This window comes from Myodes glareolus, chromosome 1 (assembly GCF_982192425.1).
Source record: "Myodes glareolus chromosome 1, mMyoGla1.1, whole genome shotgun sequence".
Lineage (NCBI taxonomy): Eukaryota > Metazoa > Chordata > Mammalia > Rodentia > Cricetidae > Myodes > Myodes glareolus.
This window is the reverse complement of record NC_142026.1, coordinates 28,529,232-28,553,163: the sequence shown is the minus strand read 5'-3', so window position 1 is coordinate 28,553,163 and position 23,932 is coordinate 28,529,232. Positions and strand designations below refer to the sequence as shown.

The 23,932-nt window shown below is 46.3% G+C and overlaps 1 long non-coding RNA gene across 2 annotated transcripts; it reads left to right on the top strand.

Annotated features, from left to right (window-relative positions):
- Positions 1-1,318: 1,318 nt before the first annotated feature.
- LOC125396895 (uncharacterized) lies at positions 1,319-22,776 on the top strand. Of its 2 annotated transcripts, none has more exons than XR_015737637.1 (5): positions 1,319-1,395; positions 4,039-4,128; positions 4,904-5,018; positions 17,823-17,928; positions 21,487-22,776. It is a non-coding gene; the product is annotated as an uncharacterized LOC125396895 (long non-coding RNA). The 2 variants fall into 2 exon arrangements; XR_015737636.1 differs by lacking the exon at positions 21,487-22,776 and adding an exon at positions 18,415-20,135.
- The last annotated feature ends 1,156 nt before the right edge of the window (positions 22,777-23,932 follow it).

The following is a 23,932-nucleotide window of genomic DNA, read 5'->3' as shown; positions in this document are numbered from 1 at the left end:
TGGAGGACCACATCTTTAATCCCAGCACTCGGGAGGCAGAGGCAGGTGGGTCTTTGTGAGTAAGCCAGCTTTGTCTGCAAAGAGAGTTCCAGAGTTATTATACAGAGAAACCCTGTCGGGGGTTGGGGACTGTGGAATGGGACAAGAATAGGTTTAACTCTTGGAACTGGAGTCTGGAAGGTCTAAGATAAAGGTGGGGCCCTTTCAGGATTGGTCCAATAGAGCAAGCACATGTTGATTCTTGTCTTTCTTCCTCTTTTTGTTTATTTTTGTATTCAGGACAGGGTCTCACTATGTAGCACTTGCTGTCCCAAAACTCACTATGTAGACCAGGCTGGCCTCAAACACACAGAGATCCGCCTGCCTCTGCCTCCTAAGTACTGGGACTAAACACATGTGTCACCACACCTGGCCCTCTCTTCCTCTTCTTAGGAAGCTGCCAGTACCAACCCAGAGACCTCATTCTCATGAAATCATCTTATCTTAACTATGTCCCAAATGCACCCTCCAAATTGCACTAAGATGCAAGCTATGGGATTAAGTTAGCAACACTGGGGTTGAGGACATTCAAACCATTACAGGAATCTGCTTTTTGAACAACGAATGTAAATATTCTATTCCCCCCCACCACCCCAAGGTTTTCTGTCATTAGTTTTAATGGAGTCGAATTTACCGCACACAACACTCATACATAGGGCCAATGCTTAGCGATCAGGGGCTGGAGAAATGGCTTAACAGTTGGCTGCTCTTCCAGAAAACCCAGATTCAGCTTTTAGCACCTGCTTGCACCTCACAGCTACCTGCTAACTCCAGTTCCAGGAGAATCTGACACCCTCTGCCTTTAGTGGGCACCAAGCACCCACAAGTTGCACATGCAGCAAGCACTCATACCCATAAAATAAGAAGAACAGTAACAAACTCTATGGCAGCCCAGGTCAGGACTACTCCCGGGCTAACCGGAGGTTTGCGGGAAGACTGACTACAGAGCCCCGCGGGGACTGTCTTTGTGGGTGGAAATAGCTGCATTTTGACTTGTGGCTACAGAAGAGTATAACTTTTTAGTAGATCATTTTACTGTAGTGGCATTTCAGCTGCATTTTAATAAACAATGACTGCCTGAAGATTTGAGAGTAAAACAGTCCCACGGGTCAGTCTTACAGACCAGATTATGGTAACGCACACCTTTTAACCCCAGCAGCCACACTAGTTGCTATAGAACCTGGGCGGTGCATGCCTTTAATGACGGTGGTGCATGCCTTTAATCCCAGCCCTAGAGAGGAATATAAGGGCTGCGGGGGGTGGGGGGAGGTGTGTGGGGGGGTGGAGACAGCTCTCAGGCGCAGTCTCCTTCTGAGATTCCAGGAGGAAACATCACCATTTCAGTCTGAGGTCAAGGTAAGAGCCAGTGACTGGCTGTTTTGCTTTTCAGATCTTCAGGTTGAACCCCAATTTCTGACCCTGAGTTTTCATTAATTTAGGCTTCACTTTACTTTATGTAAATTGTCTCCATTTAAGACATCTGATAGTTCTCATCCTTATTTCATTGCTATTTCAAAAAAATTGCTTCTCTATACTCACATTCTTCCAGGTGAACCACAAAGTTTCTATATATATTCTTAAATTGCACTGAGGAGCTGAGAATGTAGCTCAGAGGTAGAGCACTTGCCTAGCATTCAGGAAGCCCTACGTTCAATCCCTAATGCCACACAACAAACAAACAGAAAAACTAACTGAGCTCTTGGTAGGAATTGTATTGAATTTATTTTTGCTTTTCTTCAATGGTAGGGCGGTCCTGCCAAGTTGCCTAGGTTGGCCAGTTTCGCTGAACTGGTATGGAAGCCAGGTAGTTTCTTAAAATAACAATGTCGCCTCCCACCCAGTGCTAAGACATCTCCATCCCTGCTTCTCAAACATGCATCTGAGTCTCCTGGAGATCTTAGGGAAAAGGAGAAGTGGTCTGGGGCGGCTGGGCTTGATGGCCTGCACTCCCTGCTGCTGTGGTCCCTTGCCAGCAGCATCAGCAGTAGCCAGAAGCTTGGTGAAAAGTTACAAACTGGACCCCACCTCAGACATGATCAGAATCTACACTTCCACAGGCTCCTCGGTTGACTTTATGTAGTACAATTCAAGGCACCAATGATAGCCTATGCTGGAGAGGATGTGGAATGAGGGGAACACTCATCCATTGTTGGTGGGAATGCAAACTTGTGCAGCCACTTTGGAAATCAGTGTGGCGGTTTCTCAGGAAACTGGGAGTCAACCTCCCTCAGGACCCAGCAATTCCTCTCTTGGGAGTATACCCTAGAGATGCCCAAACATACTACAAAAGCATTTGTTCAACTATGTTCATAGCAGCACTATTTGTAATAGCCAGAACCTGGAAACAGCCTAGGTGCCCCTCAATAGAAGAATGGTTAAAGAAGGTGTGGAACATATACACATTAGAGTTTTACTCAGCGGTAAAAAATAATGACATCTTGAATTTTGCATGCAAATGGATGGACATAGAAAACGCTTTACTGAGTGAGGTAAGCCAGACCCAAAAAGAGGAATATGGTATGTATTCACTCATAAGTGGATTCTAACCATAGTTAAAGGTCTTTGAGCCTATTATTCGTGATCCTAGAGAAGCTAAATAAGAAGACGAACCTGATGAAGATTTTTTAGCTATCCGCCAGGAGGTAGGAAATAGTCAAGAGTCCCAGGTAACCTTGGGTGCATGGGGGGGGGGTGGGAGGGTTGTTGGAAGGGGAGAGGGTTAGAGAGAAGGGAGTAGGGGAGGAATGGAGAAAGCTCTGTTGACCGGGATGGGGGGAAGGGAGGAAGGATGAATGTGGGATCAGGGAAGAATATATTTCAACTAAGGGAGTCATATTAGAGTTTACAGGAAACTTGATTATATATGGGATCCCAGGTCCAAGGAGAGATCCCCAGATTGTTCTCTGGACAGAGGAGGGGGTGCCTGAACCGGCCTTGGCCCGTGACCATACTGATGAATATTTTGCTTATCACCATAGATCCCTCATCTGGCGTTGGATGACGATACAGATGGAGGCCCGCGTTGGAGCACGGAACTGAGCCCCCCAAGATCCAAATGGAAGGAAGAAAATGACGAAGGACTGCGAGGGATGCTATCACCCACTGATACAAGGGGTCGGATCTAATGAGAGTTTACCAAGGCCAGATGGACCGTGACTGAACGAGCATGTGATCCAACCAGATTCTCTGAATGTGGCCGGATTTTCTGAATGTGGCTGGCCTGCAGTCTTACTGAGAAGCCATTGACAATGACACTGGGACTGGTTTCCTCTGCATATACTGGATTTTTGGGATCCAATCTGTTTGGATGCTCACCTTCCTGGACCTGGAGGGAGGGGGGAGGAACTTGGACTTCCCACAGGGCAGGAGACCCTGACTGCCCTTGGGGACAAAGAGGGAGGAGAAGAGGGAGGGGGGGAGTGGGAGGGCGTTGGGAGGAGGGGTGTAAATGGAAACTATAATTTAATAAAATTACTTTAAAAAAAAAAAGATAATTGTGTAATTAGTACCTGACTAATACAATGAATTGCAAGGAAGCGTCTCCTCATTTTTAACCACCTCTGCATTCCTATCATTGGACTTGGTGCCCTGAGTCAGATTTGTCAATATTTTATTCAGGATATTTTCTCCAACATTCAGAGGGAGGTTGATCCATTCTGTCCACCTCTTGTGCTGACTCGTCAGGTCTGGATGGAGGGGGGCGAAAGTGCAGTTATTTCTTCACACCCACCCCCAACTGAATGTGTGTTTCCACTGTAAAATATGGCACAAGATTGTAGAGTTTATTAGTCTTTAATGAGCGCTTTTCCTCGTTATATATGCTGATTCCCTATGTATCCCAACGCCTAGTCATGCAAAAAACTTAAACCACTGGAAATAGTTTGCACAGTTTTAACTATTATAACTTTATGAGGCACTTTAATGTTTTCAGCCAAGAGATTTTGGTGAATCCACTGGACGCCCTGAAGCTTTCCTTTCTAATGTTCGTGTTCCCTACAGGCGCTGGTAGAAGGTCAGGAGACAGTGACGTCACCTTGGAAAGGCTTCGGTGTGTGCCACTCAGATGACTGGCAGTCACTTGCTGTGTAGGTATGTGGGTCTCTGATCTGTCAGACCTGAGACACATTTACCTTCATAAATGCTTTTACCACATGCTGAGCAATCCTGAAAAGGAGCCTGGGATTCTGGGATCAACCCAGCCAAGAACACTCTGTCCCTTCTCCCATCTTAATAACCAACCACTGACTGCCTGCTAAAAGATGCACAATTTATTTTAAATATATGAATAGGATGATTGTTTAAAAAGAGTTCCAGCTGGTTAAATTTAGCGTTTTGCAATAAAACTCTGCTCCGGCACATTCTCTGGCTTCGGGCCCTGAAGGGCTGCAGGTCCTCTCTGCTGAATCAGAGGCTGTGGTCTCTAGCTTTCAGGTTTCCGGTGGTGGTTTTGATGGTCTGAGTTGGGGCGTCAGTAACAGCATTGGCCTCGAGAGGGCTTCCTGCATTATTTGAGCAATCCACTCCATGCTGTTCTTGCCAGTTAGGGAAAGTTTTATTCGGTAAAATACTTGGAGCAAACCTCTGGACAGAAAAGCAGGTGGTCTCTTTCCTCTATTATTGTCTAGCAGGAAGTCTCCCCGAACTCCTTTCAGTATGTAGTTCATGGGCTCTTAAAGACCACCTGGCAGAACCTCAGGAGCTCATGGCCAGCAGGTGTCAAGATAGGACCCTCCTGGACCTCCTTCAGGGGTTCTCAGATTCGGTTAACAAACTTGGCCCAAAGGCTCCCTGTTTTTTTGTTTTGGGTTCTGCTGCCCCTTTGAGGTCTTGTTCCCCTCCCTTCTGTCTACTTCTCTCCTGCCAGGCATCAGCCAGGTCTTGTTAACAAGAAGGTGGAACAAAGAAGATGCTCAGATGTGGTCTGGGGATGACACAGGGCGGCCGGATCTGTGCGTTAGGAAGACCCAAGGAAGAAGAAGGTAGGGCTGAACCAGACACCATTCAAAACCCAGGAGGATGGAGTGGGGCGTGAGGGAGGCAGTGGGGTGGCAAGGAGAGTGTGAACCTGAAGAATACCAGTGAGCTTTCGCTCATGAGCAGCTTGTGCTGGGGATGAAGGGGTGACTGGGTTAGTTGTCTTTATGAAGTTTAAAACTTTGGTGGAGAAAGGGGTGTCAGAACAGAAATTTCCACATGACTTTCAGAGTGTCTGGAATCGGGTTTAGAGAGCAGGCTCATCAGTTCAGAACACTTGCTACTCTTGCAGAGACCCAGGTTCAGTTCCCAGCATCCACAGGCTGGCTCATGGCCATCTATACCTCCAGATCCAGGGGACCTGATGCCCTCATCTGGCCTCTCTAGGTACCAGCATGCTTGTGGTTTGCATACATACATACATACATACATACACTAATACACATAAAATATAAACAAATAAATCTAAAAGAATTTTTCAGAGGCGTTCCTGGAATGGAAGGCTTGGCAAGGGACTAGGAGGGCGGGGAAGCTGAAGGATGAATGGGATGCAGGTGAAGGCAGCAAGTCTTCTCTGCAGAGCTCAGGAGAGTGGAATTAATAAAGCAGGCCCTGGGGAAAGGGGCTTAAGAGGTTTATTAGATAACAGTGTGTAGGATATATGAACCCACATAAAGTCTCCTCAAGTTGATGTGAGGTTTTGTCCCAGTGAAACCATTAGAAGTTGAAAAATCAGTTAGACATATTCAATGTACCTAACCTATGGAATATCCTAGCTTCCCTATAACGGTGCTCAAAATGCTTCTATTAGTCCACAGTTGGGAAAACCATTGAATACCAAATCCATCTAACAATGAACTGTTGACTATCTCGTGTAACTTGCTGCACTGAGAGTGAACACAGTATGCACACGCTTAGCCTCATGAAATGAATCGGCTGTGAGCACGGTTTATGCAGATAAGGGCTGCTGGGAAACCTTCTGTACCGTACTTTTCATAGTGATCATCCAGCTGAGCTTCAGAACACTGCATGAGCCCCATGCTGAGTCGTGCTGAGTGACAAACACAACAGTCTCAAAAGCAGAGAGTAGCAGTCTCTACCACACACATGGCCATGCCTGCCGGCTGGTGCAACTAAGTCTGGTTCTTCACCAAGTGCCTCTCACTCAGGAAGCAATGGCCACCAGGGGTGTGGGTAGGCTTCCCTTAGGAAACAGAGAGCCCAGGAGGGGTGGTGGCTGCACGTAAGTAGAGTGATGGAAAAGCATAGGGTACACTGTCATTTCCGCCCTTATTCTGGGGGATGGCCAAGCCTGGCATCCACAGAGCACGTACACTTGCTAACTCCAGGAAAGGGCACTTCGGAGTGATGACACGGAAGTCACGAATATGATATTACAAGTCATCATTTGATGACCATAAAACCCAACAATTTCAGTCTATAGTTCACAAGTGGCAACATAATATAAGACATTTCTGTTCTATTGGCCAGTGTCCTACACACCAATGGGTGCAGAGATTCCTAACCAGGACTGTGTGAAAGGGCTTTTGAGAGAGCTGGCCAGGTTAATAAGAATCACACTACAAGCTTGGCAGTGGTGGCACACGCCTTTAATTCCATCACTGAGAAGGCTGAGGCAGGCAGATCTCTGTGAGTTCAAGGCCAGCCTGGTCTACAGCCAGGGCTACACAAAGAAACCCTGTCTAGAAAAATCAGACCAAAGCAAACATACAAAAACTCAAAATTTAAATAGATAAATAAACAGATAGTAGATATAGATAGTTGAATGGATAGATAGATAGATGGATAGACAGACAGACAGACCCTGATCAGACTGGCCTATCAACATTTCTGTGGAGAATTGTCATGATTGTTAATTGATGGAGGAGAGCCCTGCCCACTGTGGGCAGCATCATTCCCTGAATAGGCAGTCCTGGGATGCATAAGAAGGCTAACTAAACCCGAGCCCGTGAGAAAGCTAGTAAATAGCACTCTCTTTATGTTCCTGCTTGAGCTCACACCCTGACTTCCATCAATGATGAAATTTTTAAAGATTGTGGGGCTTTTCAAGTTGTAGTGTATTTTGTGCTATGATAGTGACATGAGCTCATAAAAACAATGAATTGAAAACTTATAGTTTTTTTTTTACTGTTCTTTGAGAACTTCATTCAGTATATTTTTATCATATTCCTTCCCTCTTTCAATTCCTCCCAGATCTCCCCTGCCTCCCTAACCACTCAACTTCATGTTCTTTCTCTCTGTGGTGGTTTAAAAGAAAACGGCTCCCAAGGGGAGTGGCACTATTAGGAAGTGTGACCTTGTAGAGTAGGTGTGGTCTTGTTGGAGGAAGTGTGTCACTATGGAGGTGGACTGTGAGGTCTCATATATGCTCAAGCTACTGCCCAGTGTCTCAGTCTACTTTCTTTTGCCTCCAAGTCAAGATGTAGGACTCTCAACTACTTCTCCAACACCATGTCTGCCTGCACACCACTATGCCACACCATGATGACAATGGACTAAACCTCTGACAATGTAAGCCACCCCAGTTAAATATTTTTTCCTTTATAAGAGTTGCCATGATCATGGTGTCTCTTCACAGCAGTAGAAACCCTAAAAAAGAAAGGAAAAGAAAGAAAGCCACTAAAAACCACGAAGCCCAATTGTATTAGCCATCTATCGTGAGTATGGGCCTGTCCTGGAGTCTGGTTGATACACCCAGCATCACTTCACTGAAGAAGATTGACTTTCCTCTCCCAGCAGGTATCAGTTGTGAATAACTTCTTGGCTCATAACAATAGACCAATGTTCCTGCCCTGCTCTCCCTCAATGATGGACTGTGACCTGCAAGCTGAAATAAAGCCTTTCTTACTCATTGCCACAGCAACAGAGAGGAAGCTAAGACAATCCCTGAAATAAGTGCAATAGGGGAAGTGGTAGTTCAGATGTCCACACTGCTCCATGACGCTTGTAGCAGGCTCAGGTCCAAAGTGATGCAACAACAGGAACACCTGCAAGACCATGACATTCCTATCCACACCATTCTCTGGAACAGCCAAAATGCTGTTTGGGGGTTTTGATTTTTGTTTGTTTTCGATTTTTGAAACAGGGTTTCTCGGGGTAGCCCTGGCTGTTGTGGAACTCACTTTATAGACCAGGCTGGCCTCAAACTCACAGAGATCTGCCTGCCTCTGCCTCCCAAGTACTAGGATTAAAGGCCTGCACCACCACTGACATCAAAATTGCTCAAGTTTTTTCATCTTGATTTTGATGTCTCTCAAATTCTCTCCAGTCTTTTATAACAATACAAATAAGCTATATTTATCCAGCAATTACCACATGCCAGGTACTATTTCAAAAATCAATCATCTCAAAACACACAGTAAGTGGCTGCCCTTATAGGTCTGGTTTTGCTATTTGGCAGGGTTATGTGTATGTTGTGGAGGGCTGGGCAGTGTTAGTTTGCTTTGAGACAGAATCTCACTCTAACCCAGCCTGGCCCTGAACTTGTGGCCCTCCTCCCACCTTCAGCTTCCAGTGCTGCTATAACAGGATGAACCACCAGGTCTGGCTTTGAAGCATTTACTCTTCTTAGCCCTGTCCTACAGGGATGGGCTCTAGACCACATCGCAGGCAACAATTAGAACAGGAATTCAAAGCCAGGGGATCTTGGTCGGGATCCCACCCTTAAGTCTTTTTGCAAAACTCTCTGGAGGGGCTTAGGACAAACACTTGGGAGTCTTAAACAAGATAAAGTGGGATTGTTTTTCAGGTGCTTGGAGCAGGAAGCTGTGGGAGCAAAGAGGGAGAAGGATACTAAAAGAAGACAGTTTCTTAAATATACAAAGTGAGGCAGAAGTCCTTCGGCCCCCGAGGGCTCCTCTGAAGTGTGGGCTGAGGGGAGCTTGAGAGTTGCTAATGTCATTGCGTCCCTACTGTAGATCCTACCTGGCGAGGGCCTTGCATTTCCTGTGGGTTCTGGGATGGTTTGTATTCCACTCCAGGCTCATCTCTCATGTGGACTGGCCCGAGTGTGAGCCCAGCTGTACAGCCTGAGCACAGCTGGCTCTCATTTGAGGGGCCTGCTGCCATTTTAGGATGACTTCACCCCACTCCCTTAACTTCCCCATATGCAATCCACACCGCTTGTCAAAACGCCGGGTGATAATATATTGAGTTCACTTCGTGCACCATCCTGCTGTGTGAGGGTTTGCTGGTTTTCAGGAGTGCTATTTCCCGGGGGGGGGGGGATGGTTAGAAATGTGTCGACTAAAGAGGTAATCACAAAGCACTTTCTCGGGGGCTGGAGAGATGACTCAGCAGTTAAGAACACTGGGTGCTCTTCCAGAGGTCCTTAGTTCAATTCCCAGCAACCACATGGTGGCTCACAACCATCTATAATGGGAGCTGATGCCCTCCTCTGGCAGGCATACATGCAGACAGAGTACTCATACAAAAAAAAAGAAACAAAACAAACAAAAAACCCACCATTCTACATTCCATAATTCTGGCTACATTTGGTCTTAGCCAAAGAATTCCTTTCCCCTTTCCACCCTCCTGGGCTTCCACAGTTGCCTTTGAAAGGCCAGTATATTATACAGGACTGAGGGCTAAGTAGTGGCTTTGGCATAACAGACCCGAATGTCAGAAACTTGCCTCTGACATTTAACAACTCTATGACTTTGGGCAAAATAGGGAACAGCACTGGACACTATATTCCAGGAGCAGCAGGGAGTCCTATTCTACGGAAAGGACCACACCCTCTGTGCTTTCTCAAAGAGGCAGCCTCTTCCCCATTTTGTATGTTCCCTAATACCCTTTGTGTGAAAGGAAACTGGAAAGTAGCTAAGCCAATCAGAATGTGAGGATTCCAAACACGGCAAAAATCGGGAGTGAATAGCATTGGGTAGAAGGGTGAACTAGGGTCCAATCTCTAGTGAACAGGTCAACAGGTCATCTTTGTTTTGGGTTTGGTTTTGGATTGGACGTTTTTGTTGTTGTTCTTTTAAGACTGAGCCCCACTGTGTAGCTCTGGCTGTCATGGAACTCACTATGTAGATCAGACTGGCCTTTAAGTCAGTGATCTGAGTGCTAGGATTAAAGGTGTGCCATTGCCTGATTTCCTAGCTCATCTTTGACCAATATGGAATACCTGGTCCTAGGGCTGTCTTGAGTCTAAGGTTCACATTAGAGGGCAGGTACTTGTCCTACCTGTGTCTCTAATGCTACAGAATTCTTGTCTTCTACCGTGAAAAAAGATGGGAAACCCTCACCAAATTCCACCATGAAAATTAACTCGAAATGGACCAGAGACAGAACATAGGAACCTTTTCGGAGATGAACAACATCCAACTATAACTGGATCATCTACATCAACTATAGTTAGCACCATCTGGGGGGAGACCAGAGGTTAGCACTCATGGGCTCTTTGATAATCCCAATCTGCTACACAGGGAGTGTGACAACCACCCCCAGCTGTACCAGGCACTGACATTTCCCCTTTATCATGGCCTTCCATGCTGAATACATTACCTTTCTCATCACTGCGACAAAATACCGGACCGCCTTGGCTACTTCTCTGTTACCGCAATCAAACACATGGCCGAGGCAACTTACAAGAGGAAGAGCTGATCTGGACTTATGTATGGTCCTAGGGAGCTAGAGTCTCTGATGGTCAAGTGCAGGCAAGGCGGCAAGAGCAGGAAAATAAGGGCTCACCTCTTGAACCATACTTCTGAAAACAGAGAGTGCACTGGGAATGGCATGAGGCTTTGAAACCTCAAATCCTGCCCCCATGACATGCTTCCTGTAACAAAACCATACCTTCCAAGCCTCCCCAGGCAGCACCGTCAACTGGGGTACCAAGCGTACCAGTGCCCAAGACTCTGAAGGACATCTCATTCAAACCATCATGCTAACAAAAAGTAGCTCAGGAGCACAGGGTTTATTTTGACTTACAGTGGGGAGGATACAGCCCATTGTTGTGGTGGCAGAAGCAGGAGGCAGCTGGTCACACGGGTTCCACAGTCAAGAAGCAGAGAGTAAAGGACCCTGCTGCTTAGCCCTGCTTCTCCTTTTTATCTGGTCTGAAACTCCAGCCTATGAAACGGTGCTGCTCGCGCTTAAGATGGGTTGTGATACTGCAATTAATTTATCTTAAAAAAAAAAAAAGACATGTCCAGAGATTCATTTCCATGGTGATTCTAAATCTTGCCACTTTGTTAATCAAGATTAACTATTACATGTGCCCTGGATGTCACAATAGCAAAAATGTGCTTGTACCTGAGCAGATGACAGAAGAACCCCCAGCAATGGCTGATGGGGAACTTCCTTCAGTCAGTGGCCTTTGAGAGGCTGGACCAGGTTGAGGCATGGCTTTGGGGTACCAAAAGGCTGCAGTCTCGTCCGCTCATCCCTCTCTTCCCGGGCTTCACACCTTGATGTTGGACCCCCATTCCTGTTTTGTGAGTTTTCCCTTTTAATAAAGAAAACCTTGAGAATACTCCATTTGGGGTTAGCTTGGGATAATTTCACTTGTGTTCTCCCCATTGGATGCGTTCAGCATCAAACGGCCAGGTGCGATGGTGCACATCTTTAGTCTAAGCACTCAGGAGGCAGGGACAGGCAGATCTCTGTGAGTTTGAGGCCAGCCTAGTCTACATAGCAAGTCTCAGGTTAGCCAAGACTATATATGAGACCCTGTCTCAAAGAGAAGAGGTGGAAGCCAAAATAGGAGTCCAGACATGGGGGTTACAGAATGTGTCGCTTTGTTCCTTGCTCCAAACCCAGATGGACTGAAAGTCTGTGGAGGCCGAGAATCAGGAAGCAAGACTTAGCACTACTGAGCTAGGTCCCTGAATCATAACCTCCAATGCATCCCCTCTTGCAGGAGAAGTGCATGAACCTTAGTACAAACATACATTGAGGGTTTTAGACAATTTCGTTTTGAACTTGCCATTTCCAGAATAGCTTCTGTGAATGGGATCCTGGGTCTCTTGATCTCGCTGTAGAATGAAGGGGTTTGGAGCAAGGAAGGGATCAGGGCATATAAACCCCAAAGCATATGTCTTTTTGGCGTAGGATTATTTTTACAATGGGGTTCCTATGACCCTTTGTGAGCCATAAAGCAGATCCTCCCAAAAGAACACAACTATTGCCAATCCCTCCCAGAGCACCTCTAATATTCTCAGAGACAAAGGAGGAAGCAGCACACCCAGGCAGTCATTTAGTCTGACCCTCTTAACTTCCTAACTCACTCTGTAGACCAGGCTGGCCTCAAACTCAGAGATCCGCCTGCCTCTGCCTTCTGAGTCCTAACAGTGTGTACTGTTGTGAAATTTCTTTCTCTTTAACCAATGGCTTTTGGGGGTTACGAGCCCTAGGGTGTGGTCTTGTCTGCCTATGTACCCACTTAACAGCTGATAGGAAGGCTGTCTTGCTCTCACACGCTCTCTTGGCATGGCTGGAGAGCATGCGGTGGAGAGCTGGTGCAGTTGGTGCTCCTCACCCTTGGGCAGAGCAGCTGGACAAAGCCAGTTGGATCAGCAGCAGCGTCTGATTTGTTCTACATCGGTGAGTTTGTGTTCTTCCACTGCCCCCCTAAATAAATTGGTTATTAGACTTTTGTGGGTTCTTGCTTCACCATATCACCACGCCTGGCCCTATTTGGGCGTGATTCTGTCACAAACTCTATCTCCCATCCAGTCTCCTAAAGGAGCTGTCTTAGTGAAGATTTCTATTGTGTGATAAAACACATAACCAACCAGCTGTAGCCCATTTTCTCGGTGAGTCAGAACAGGAACTCAAGCAGTACAGGAACCTGGAGGCAGGAGCTGATGCAGAAGCTGGCCTTGCTTCACAGTAAAACAAGAGACCACCCAGGGACTCTATGCAGAGGGGCGTTGCTACCAATGACTCCCCTGGCTTGCTCCGCCTGCTTTCTTAAGCTCTCCTGGACCCTCCACTCAAAAGTGGCACCCTAGGCTTGCTCATAGGCCAGCCGGTGGGGCATTTTCTCAGTTGAGGTTCTCTCTTCTAAAATGATTCTAGCTTGTGTCAAGTTAGCACAAAACCAGCCAGCACAGGAGTCTCCATTTGCTTTCCCATCCATGCCCTTCCGACCCCCACCCCCTTATAAACTGGGTACCTAGATTCCATTGTCTAACAGCTCCTGAGTTTCCTGTCTGTGTGCCAGTCCACCTGCGAATAAATCTTGCTTCTCTTTCTCTCATTAATCTGTCGCCTAATAGAAAATTAGTAGAAAAGCTATGCGGGTTGAAGGGGAAGGATCTTTTCCTCCCCTACAGTCATAAGCTGTTTTCTTTTGAAGAACAATCTTCTTCTCTAGTATTGCTTGGACTTCATTTCCCAGCCTCCTTTGCTGTTAAGTGCTGCCATGTGATTGAGTTTGAGCCAATGGAATGTGAGCTGGGTGATAAGCCTGGCACTTGAAAAATTCCCTGGGGGGAGGAGTTGTCTGTCTATCTGTGCGTCTGTGTGTCTGTGTCTGTCTGAAAGCTTTGAAATTTACATCAATAATATGTGTGATTAAATATGTCCTTTCTTAAAGCTGCCCAAGATATTTTGATTTTGCAAAGTACTGAAAGTTAATACCCAGCACTAAGCTCATGAAAAGGAAGAGTGAGATTTGCTTTACCATCTGAAAAACAAGGAGCCATAGTGCATCCCTGGGAGGGTTTCTTTTCTTTTTCTTCTTTTTGTTGTTTTGTTTTTTGTTTGTTTGTTTGTTTTTCTTTGTTTGGCTGGTTGGTTGGGGTTGGTTGGTTGTTGTTGTTTTTTTTTTTTCGGTTTTTTTGCGACAGGTTTTCTCTGTGTAACTTTGGAGCCTATCCTGGAACTCACATTGCTGGCCAAGCTGGCCTCAAACTCACAGATCCCCCTGCCTCTGCCTCCCAAGTACTGGGATTAAAGGCGTGCATGCGCCACCATCATCCGGCATCCCTGAGGGAGTTCTATAACAAGTCAACAAGTTCTAGCACCAGGAATTCATTCCTCCCATCAGGAGACTTAACACTGACATGGTCCCCAAACACGCAGGGTCACAGTGAGCTAACACAGATAGATGTCTCTCTGGCTGTTGCCTCTCTGTCACTGCTGAAATCTGGTCTTCACAGAGTATGCCTGTGGCCTGCTGTGGTGCTCCTCTACTGGCTCTAGCCCATGGATTCCCTTCATCTGGCCTCCTAAAACATCCTTTATGGCTGCCCCAAACCCCATGCCATCAAGGTGGCTGCCTCAGATCACTTAGCTTCAGCCAGGAGTAGCACGGTCCTTTCAACCAAGAGACCTTGCCCAAGACCTTCAGGGTGACCCTGCCTGTCTCCAGGCCCAGGTCTCGGGGAGAAGGGCTTAAGGGTCTCTGTTTTTCTTGCCAGGGGGCTCCAGCTTGCTTGCGCCAGGTCTCTGTTCACCAGGGAAGCCAGCACCTGCTATGCCTGGTCTACACTGACCCCCATCTGGAAAAGAGGAGCTGGCCTCCCTTCTACAATAAAACAAAGCGGCCACCCAGGGACTTTATGCAGAGCACAGATCTGCTCCAAGATGTCCTTCTGCTGGCTTGCTCAAAAGAGCAGCTGGGCGCTTCTTCTTCTCTATTAAAAACAATCACGGCAGATTACATTGAGTTGAGAGGAATAGATGATGAGCCCCTGGGAAGATATTAATTTCCATTTTGTTACAAAAACATACAGGCAGACTGCTGAGAACCCAGTCCTCTCATTTGCTTGTAAAACATTTTTGCATTAGTTCATTTCTTCTTTTAGAGTGTATTAATTTGCATTTGCTCCATTTTAAAATTTAGGTAATGGCTTATGAGTTTTTTTTCTTCAAAGCCTATAAGGGAGTTCTCCCTTCAGAAGAGCATAATATTAAACCCTACAAGCAGCCAAGCAGCCAAGCCCCCGAAACCTCGCAGGCCCAGCAGAAGCAGTGAGCCCAAACTGGCCACCTATTCCCAGCCTAACTACCTCATTCCCAAGCGCTCCGGCCTGAGCGCAGACAAAACCAAGGACCTGACTTTTTCTCCATCAGCATGGAATTCTGCAAAGGCATTTGACTAAAGACTCGAGATGGGGGAAGAGCGCACATATGTAGTGTGGCAACAGATGGACCGAAACGCGCCCTTGTGAGACTCATGGGGAGGGTCTCACCACTCTCCCCAAGCTCCACGCTGCCTTCTCCATCCATGCTGGGCCTGCTGGGGTTCATTCCTTGGTTTGAGCATTTTTCCTCTCCCCAAATCCATCTGAGGAATTGACTGAGACAAGAACTGCAGTCTGAAGTCACTGGCCTGTAGGTGACCACAGGGCCAACAGCAGCCCCAGCCTCCAAAACCATCTACCTCCAGATATATAAAAGGAAGAACCCTGCCCTCCCCGTCGCTGTCCCATACTGCCCCACTCTGCACAAAGGTCATTTCCTCCAGGTGCTTTTGATTAAGTTTATCAACTCGCTCTTCCTCCATTTTGTTTAAATTTATTACTTCCTTTTTCTCCTTTCTCTTGGTTTGTAGCTTAAAGGGAACAAAGTTCATCAAACATGGACTTGATTTATTGTTTCTCTTTCTTTCCCTCCTTAATGTAAGCCCTGGGAGCGATGAATCTCCTCTAAGTACTGCCCTGGCAGCCTCCCAGAGGTGGGGATGTCACTTTCATGGCTGTGTTCTTAAAATATTCCGTGCAGTCCCGAATGTCTTCCCTAATGAGAGGTTTATTTAAGAAAGGATCCGCTCCGCCCAATGCAATGAGAAACAGCTGAAAACGAGGCAGGGCCCAGAGGAGCCGGAAGGAGACACCACTGTCATTTGTTGAGACCAATTTCATTCCGTAACAATCAAACGAAACATCTTGAGTTAAGCAAGGTGACACACTCATGTGATCCCATTCTTTCACAAGGCCGAGGCAGGTGGATCCTAAGTTTGAAGCCAGCCAGGGCTACAAGGTGAGACATCTCAAGAAAAACAATAATTAAAGTTTGAAGTGAATGGATACAAAGTAAACATCCACAAACCAATTCCTTTCCTCTTGCGAATATTTAGAAAATATAAGAAAGGTAGAAGGTTGAGGGTAGCAGACAGCAAGTGTTTGCTCGGCAGGCTTTCCACTTCCAGCACTGCGTGAACCAGCCCTTGCTGTAATCTCATGGGACTGTAACCCCATTACTCAGAGAAGGGAGGTAGGGCAGAAGTACAATGTCATCCTCCTATACACAGGCCAGCCTGGGATATGCGAGATCCTGATTCAAACAATCGAAATCAATGAACCTTTGGGGGAAATTGTCTGAGGAATTCTGAAGCTCATCTGTAAAAATCCAATGTTCACTATGGGGAAATGTGGAGGTCTGGACTAGTCTGAGGTCGGAGGTATGGACATCTGAGAAGAAGGTTGGCAGGAGACAGCCACCATCCAGAGCCTATCCTCTCTGAGATGTGGCTTTGGGCATTTCTCACTGGGGAGGACTTGAGACTATTCCAGCCATTCAGCAAGGACTTGCTAGACACATGGCCTGATTGTAGGAACCAAGACAGAGCAGCAAAGAGGACAAAGAACCCGCCCTCTGGGACATGGAAGGCAAGCCTTAGACAAAGAGCACATGCAAGCACAAGAGGGTACTGTGGGGAGGAATACAGCACCCTGGTTTGATGGAGGAGGGTGCTCCCTGCAGAGAGCTAGGTGGCAGAGCACCGTGGGGAGGATTACAGCACCTAGGCATGTCAGAGGATGGTACTAAGTGACAACGATCCCTCAGTCTGGCGAGTGGGGTCATAACTGTGACAGCCTGGTGGGAACCTGGTCGGGGAAAGGGAAGGAGTCAGGCAGGGTTGTGACACACTGAGACACCACTCCACACCTCAGCAGACGATCCTCAGGGAGACCTGAGCTAAGCCCAGACAGGTAGTGACTCCAGAAGACCCTAGAAATGAAAACAGGACCGCATGGAGTTCTTGAGGAAAGAAAGGGGCACTGTGAGGAAGAGGGGGTTAGGCTCTGAGGGGCTTGGGTCCAAGGATGAAGAAGGAGTGGTGTGCAAAAGGGGGAGGTGCCAAGAAGGGATAAAGAGGAGGCAAGATAGGACCGACTGTCCACAGCCAGGGTCTTCATACATCACACACCACTGGGTCTGTGGGTCTCACAAGTTCCGTGAACATCCATCTTTTCTCAGTTGGTTACCAAGTGACCAACTTACCACACTTAGCCAGGACACTGGCGGCCCAAATACTATTTTAAGGAATATCTTTTTTTGTTTGTTTGTTTGTTTTTGTTTTTCAAGACAAGGTTTCTCTGTAGCTTTGGAGCCTGTCCTGGAACTAGCTCTTGTAGTTAGTCTGGTCTCGAACTCACAGAGATCCGCCTGCCTCTGTCTCCTGAGTGCTGGGATTAAAGGCGTGCGCCTCCGCCACCCAGCTAAGGAATATTTTTTTAAACACTGTATATTCTTCAACTCTCACCAATAATTTAAGATATGTTCCAACCATTAAAAACTGAAAGGTCGCTTAGCCTCCTTCTGACACACTCTTTATATAACAGTATTCCAAATCCGCAAGGTCTCAAATAAGAACTTTTCAGTTGACACAGATTTCTCTTGAATTCTTTCAAAACTTGCTTTCCATTTTGCCAACAGCTTAGCATTTTTCAGATTCTTTTCCAGTTTCTCTGAATGAGCGGCCTGATGGATTTAGCAAATGGACGGCTGAGCCAGACTCCTGCTTCCTCTAGGTACAAAGCTGACAGGCGACCTCTATTTTATGGACTGGTTTTTAAAGAATTCAAAAGCACTTTTGGTTTTGTCCTCAGATGGTATTTCAATGGCTGTTCAGTTCGCCTCTGTCCCACAGCTGGATGGAAGAGAAGGAGCAGGATGAAGAGGAAGCGGCACATGGCAGGGCTTCTGACGGCAGAAGTGAGTCTGGGGGTGGGGTGTTAGCATGGGAGACGATGACACTAGACCTTGGAGGGGGGTCTGTGCACAAAGGTGGCCAGGAGTGAGTAGGTATCAGCACAGGGCCACCAAGAAAGCAGTGTGGGGGCTGGAGAGATGACTCAAGGGGTAAAAGGTGGGACCCACATGGTAGAAGGAGAGAAGTAACTCACAAAAGTTGTCCTCTGACCTCTACAAGCATGCTGTGGCGTGTACACACACACACACACACACACACGAGTAAGAGGCTGGAGAAATGGCTCAGCAGTTAAGAGCATGTACTGCTTTTGCAGAGGACCCGAGTTCAGGTCTCAAAACCTACATCAGACAGCTCACAACTACCTAGCTCTGGGGGGGGAGGGGGATCTCTGACCCTAACGCACAAAGACCCATGTGTAGATGCAAACATGCACACAGAATTAAAAATAGTAAAAATGAATCTTTAAAGTGTTAACAAATAAATGTTAGGGGAAGAAAACGGAGAAGAACGGAAGACAAAACCAAAAGTGCCTCTCGTCCAGGCGGGCAGCTTCCCAGTCACAAGCGTCATCAGCCTCAGAAGAATCCTCATGTGAATCCTCTTCCTCAAGACCATGTTGAGGACAAGAACCCCAGGAACATGCAGTTAACGTGTTTGTTCATCTACCAACTCCAGCGATGTTACGTTGATCTAACTGGGCATGGAGTGTCCATCATCTTCAGGATTGTTTTCTTAGGACAGAATTTGTAGAAGTTAGCAAATCAAGTCACGCAGTGGTGGCGCTCACCTTTAATCCCAGCACTTGGGAGGCAGAAGCAGGCAGATCTCTTTGAGGCTAGACTGGTCTGTAAAACTAGTTCCAGGAGAGTTAGGGCTGTCTCGAAAAACAAAAAGAAAAGAAAGGAAAGGAAAGAGATTAGTGAGCCAAAGAGCTAAAGCATCATGCAAATGGCTCCCACTCTCCAAAGAAAAGGATATTCTGTACTGACGCCAGAAATATGCGGGAAAGACCATGGCTGCTCCCTCAATGCCCACCGAGCAATTGCTCAAGTCCTCACAGGTCAGTATATTAGTCAGTTTTCATTACTATGTCAATGCAAAAATAAAAGCACAGCTCTCATATCAAAGGAAATGAGAGATAGTTTATTATGGAATGAAATATGAGTGAGCATGGCCCAGGAACAAAGATTTAAGTCACCCCAAGTACCACGATCCAACATGGTAACCATTCTGTAAAGTTTTGATCATAATAACAAAAAAAACCTAAATCAAAACACTTCTTAAATGCATTGGTAAAAATATCAGAGAGGCGGTTACAGCAAAGTAAGGAAATGTCCATTAGAGACCTTAAATGTTATCTAATGTCGTTCGTTCTTGGCTTTTGGGTTGATGGAAGCTAGGCTTCTCTCTGAACATTTCAAAAAGATTTGCCCAATAGTTCCAAGGATGTTAGTAAACACAGGTGGAGAATACAAGACTATTTAACAAACTAGTGATAGCCCAAGATGACTTGGCTCTCGACCTGCGACGTTCTGACTCTACAATCAGTGAAGTTCTTTTCAAGCATTTGTTTATTTTAGTTTATGCATATGCTTGCAAGCATTTATGTGCACTGTGTGTTCAGGAGCTGGAGTTAGAGGAAGCTGGAAGGGAGCTGCCTGATGTAGGTGCTGGGACTTGAACCCAGGTCCTCCAGAAGAGTAGTAAGCACTCTTAACCATTGAGCCATCTCTCCAGCCCCACAATCATTGAAGTTCTTAGTCAGTTGGCCTTGTAGATGGTTTGATGGAGGAGCCCCTTTTTCCTGAAAACTTCAGTTAACTATAAAATAAAATTCTGACACAAACTAACCCTTCAGAGAAAAGATATTTATTTGGCTAATAGCTTCAGATGCTGAAAGTCCAAACAGCAGGTTTTTTGCAAGAAGTCCCACCCCCAACACCCCACATCATCTCCCAACACAATAAACCAAAAAAGCAAAGATATTGGGGGACCACAATGTTCCCCTCCCCAAACGATCTAGATAACTTTCACTAGGCAACTCCATTTCTTTGTTGGTTTGTTTCTTGTTTTTAGGGATACGTTTTCTCTGGATAGCTTTGAGTATCCTAGAACTCACTATGTGACCAGGATGGCAATGAACTCACAGAGCTTCACCTGCCTCTGCCTCCCAAATGCTGAGATTAAAGGCGTGCACCACCACCACCCATCTTCTTGTTGTTGTCTTTTTTATTTTATGTGTATGCATGTTTTGCCTGCATGGATGTCAATGCAGCACCTTCAGAGGCCAGATGGCCTCTAGGACTGGAGTTACAGGCAGCTGTGTGTTGGGGACTGTGGACCCCCAGACCCTGAATTTCCTGTGACCCCCTTGCATGCCAGAGTAAACAACTTGTTATGCTTGCAGCTTTCCCTGTGTTTGCAGCTGCTCTGAGCACGAGACAGGGGAGTGGTTTCTGGTGGCTGTACCTGAAGGAGTCCGAGAGCTAGGGTGTGGCCATTGGTCAGGGAAGGCACTATATAAGCTGCCCTGGAACACAATAAAGTTGGCATTCTTGGGGAATTCAAGGATGACCCGTGTCCCCATGTCTCTGTCTCTGTATGTGTGTGTGTCAGTCTCCAGGTCCTTGCCCGGCTCGTGAACATCTGTAGTGCAGGCAGTATGCTACAGGCATAGTACCATAGTACACGTAGTACAGGCGCTACAGGACCGTAGTACATGTAGTAGCACAGAAGCTACAGCTGTGAGCAACCATGTGGATGCTGGGAATGGAATCTGGGTCCTTTTGAAGAGCTGTCAATGCATTTCACTGCTGAGCTAGTCCTACAACCTCTGGACTACAAAGCTTAAAAGTTCCCACCACCTCAACATTGCCATTCTGTGGTCCCATCCCCCCAACCTGAACCTAGGATCAAGTCACAGCAATGTGCTGCTGACATCCTCAGAAGAAGCTGCATCTCTGTTAGATCCTGCAGACTGCTGGATCTTAGCTAAGTAAGATGGCATGGTTGTGGAGAGAGTGTGGCTACTCCTTGGTGGTTTCTCCTCTGACATCCCCTCCTACATTCTAGAGAAATGCTGCACCTAAATAGTCAAGTTGTTAACTGCCAAATAACCTTTCTTTAGATCTATGGAACCCAAAACATCTGGCACCCTCTGGTGACATCAGAATGTGACTGTGTAACGCCCCTCCTTACTCTTCAGTTCTATGAGTCAACTGACAGGGCACGGAAACTGCTGGGAGATTTAACTTAAGTAGTTTAGCAATCTAAAGTCTATGGGGACTACTTACCCCTGAGGTCAAGGTTAGTTGGGAACAGATGATAAAAAGGCAATGCAGGTACAGAATGACACAAAGCCACCCAGCATATGGCCTTCCTGTCCACTGCCCTCTGCATCTCCTCTCCCTCATTATAAAAGCCCTTTTATAGACCAATGTCCTTAAGATTTTTTTTTGTGGGGGTGGGGGGGTGGGGCAGGTTCATTGTGAAGCAGATGCATTAACTCCTGCATCTTCTCAAGACGCCAACCCTTGGATAAACCTGTTTTCTTTCTACAGTCTCTCATCTTGACTTTTGAGCAAAGAGCAGACAGACTGAGGTCCTTCAATGACAGAGTGTTATTGGTCAAGAGCCCCGATGCGCCTAGGCTTCAGCCCTGTGATTATCACCTACTTCTGCCTCTGGATCTGACCTGCCACCCTTGGGACTTCTAGTAAAACCTTGCAGACCTGTGCTACCCTCTCAGAACGTGTCACTGAGCTAGCCTCTGCCAATTCCAAAGTAACAATGTGACATTGAAAACCTATAAAAAAGATTTCCCCAGTCAGTAGAGAGCCTAAGGCAGGAGGTTCTTGAATTTGAGGCCAGCTTCGATACTAGCCCCTATCTTGAGAAAGAAAAAAGCAGAGAAGAAAGAGGAGGGATGAAGAAATGCAGAGAGGAGGTTAGGGGAGGAGGGGAGACGGCTAGGAGGGAAGTAGAAAGATTTGGCCCCACCCACATTCTTGGTAAATGTATTGGTTTATGGCCTTTGATCTGCGGCTCCAAAAGTCCACATAACCTCTTTCCCCACAGAACATGTCATTCGTGCTGAACCCATCAAAGAGAACACAGCTGCCTCCCCTCCTCTCCGTGAGACCGCACCACCTCACGGAAAAGAAGGCTTAGTAACGGCACACCTGGATGGACTCTGTCACAAGATATTGTCTGTTCCCGTGGCTCATTCCAATTCTAAAGAGAATCATTTTCGTCCCTCTAGCTCATTCCAATTCCAAAGAGAATCATTTACAAGATATTATCTCTCTCTGGGGCTCATTCACATTTCCAGAGAATCATTTACAAGATAATTTCTGCCTCCTGAGTCCATTCATCTTCCCTAACATCATTTACTACCCCTCAAAATTACCTAGATCCCCACTTCCTCTGCTCTACGAAGAAAGGTATCTATCCCCACCCGATTATGCAGGCATCATCCTGTGATTCTCCCCTCGTGAGTTAAACACATTTGCATGACTTTTCTCCTGCTACTCTGTCTACTTTCAGTTCATATTCGCAGACCCTCAGAGGAACAGTGATAAACGACACTCAATAATGTCCCCATTAGATAATTTTTTTTAAGACAGGAGTCTCACTATATAGCCTTGGCTGGCCTGGCACTCACTACGTAGCCAAGGTTGGCCTGGGACTCCAATCCACCTACCTGTTCCTGCCTCCTGAGGCTGGGATTAAAGGTACCGGTCACCAAGCCCAGCCTATTTGATGATTCTACTGTCACCTTTGGCACCTAAGGGGGTGGGGGGGACAGGTGTCTATGCTTGTGAAAGGGTTGGTCAACAGGATACAGTGAAGCCGAGGTACTCTGAAGAAAATAATTTTTCATTTATTTATTTATTTTGGGGTGTGTGTGCAGGTGTGTGTGTATGCATGTGTGTGTATATATGCAGGTGTGTGTGTATGCAGGTGTGTGTATATATGCAGGTGTGTGTGTGTGCAGCTATGTGCGCATATAGCTATGTATGCAGGTGTGTGTATACGCAAGTTTGTGTATGTGGGGGTATATACAAGTGTGTATATGTATGCAGGTGTATGTGAATATGCGGGTATGTGTGTATATGCAAGTATGTATGTGTGTGCAGGTATGTGTTTATCTGGGGAGGTGTATGTAGCTGTGTTTGTATGCAGCTGTGTATGCAGGTATGTGTATATGCAGGTGTGTATGTAGGTATGTGTATATACAGGTGTGTGTGCAAGTGTATGTATGCAGGTATGTGTATACACAGGTGTGTATGTATGTAGGTGTGTGTATGAAAGTATGTGTATATACAGGTGTGTATGTATGTAGGTGTGTGTATACAGATATGTGCATGCATATGCATGTGTGTACAGGTGTGTTTATTTGAGGGTATGTGTGTATGCAGATATGTGTATATACAGGTGCGTATGTGTGTAGGTGTGTGTATGCAGGTATGTGCATGCATATGCATGTGTGTGTACAGGTGTATGTATACAGGTGTGTAAACAGAGATTATGCTTTTGTTTCCCAGCATACAGAAGGGAATCCCACATCACAGATATGTGTGTCCAGGTATGTATGCCATATAGCAGTCAGAGGACAACTTTCAGGAGATGTTCCTCCCCTTCCTAAGGGTTCCTGAGGTCTGATTGGTCATCAGACCTATGCAGCACATATTCTTACTTGCCAAGTCATCTTAGCAAGCCAAGCCATTTCATTTAAGGCAGAGTACTTGGCTCCGTTGGTAGAATGCTTACATAGCATACACAAAGCCTTGAGTTCAATCCCAGTATCATGTAAACTGGGAATAAGCCTATAAGACTTCAGACCCGATCTCAAAAAATGAAGCCAAGTATGTTGGTGCAAGCTGTTGTCCTTAGCCAATAACATGAGTTCAAAAACCACTTGAAATATACCTAACCAGGTATGCTGACTCTCACCTATAACTCCAGCATTCAGGAGGCAGAGGCAAGAAAATACTGAGTTTGAGC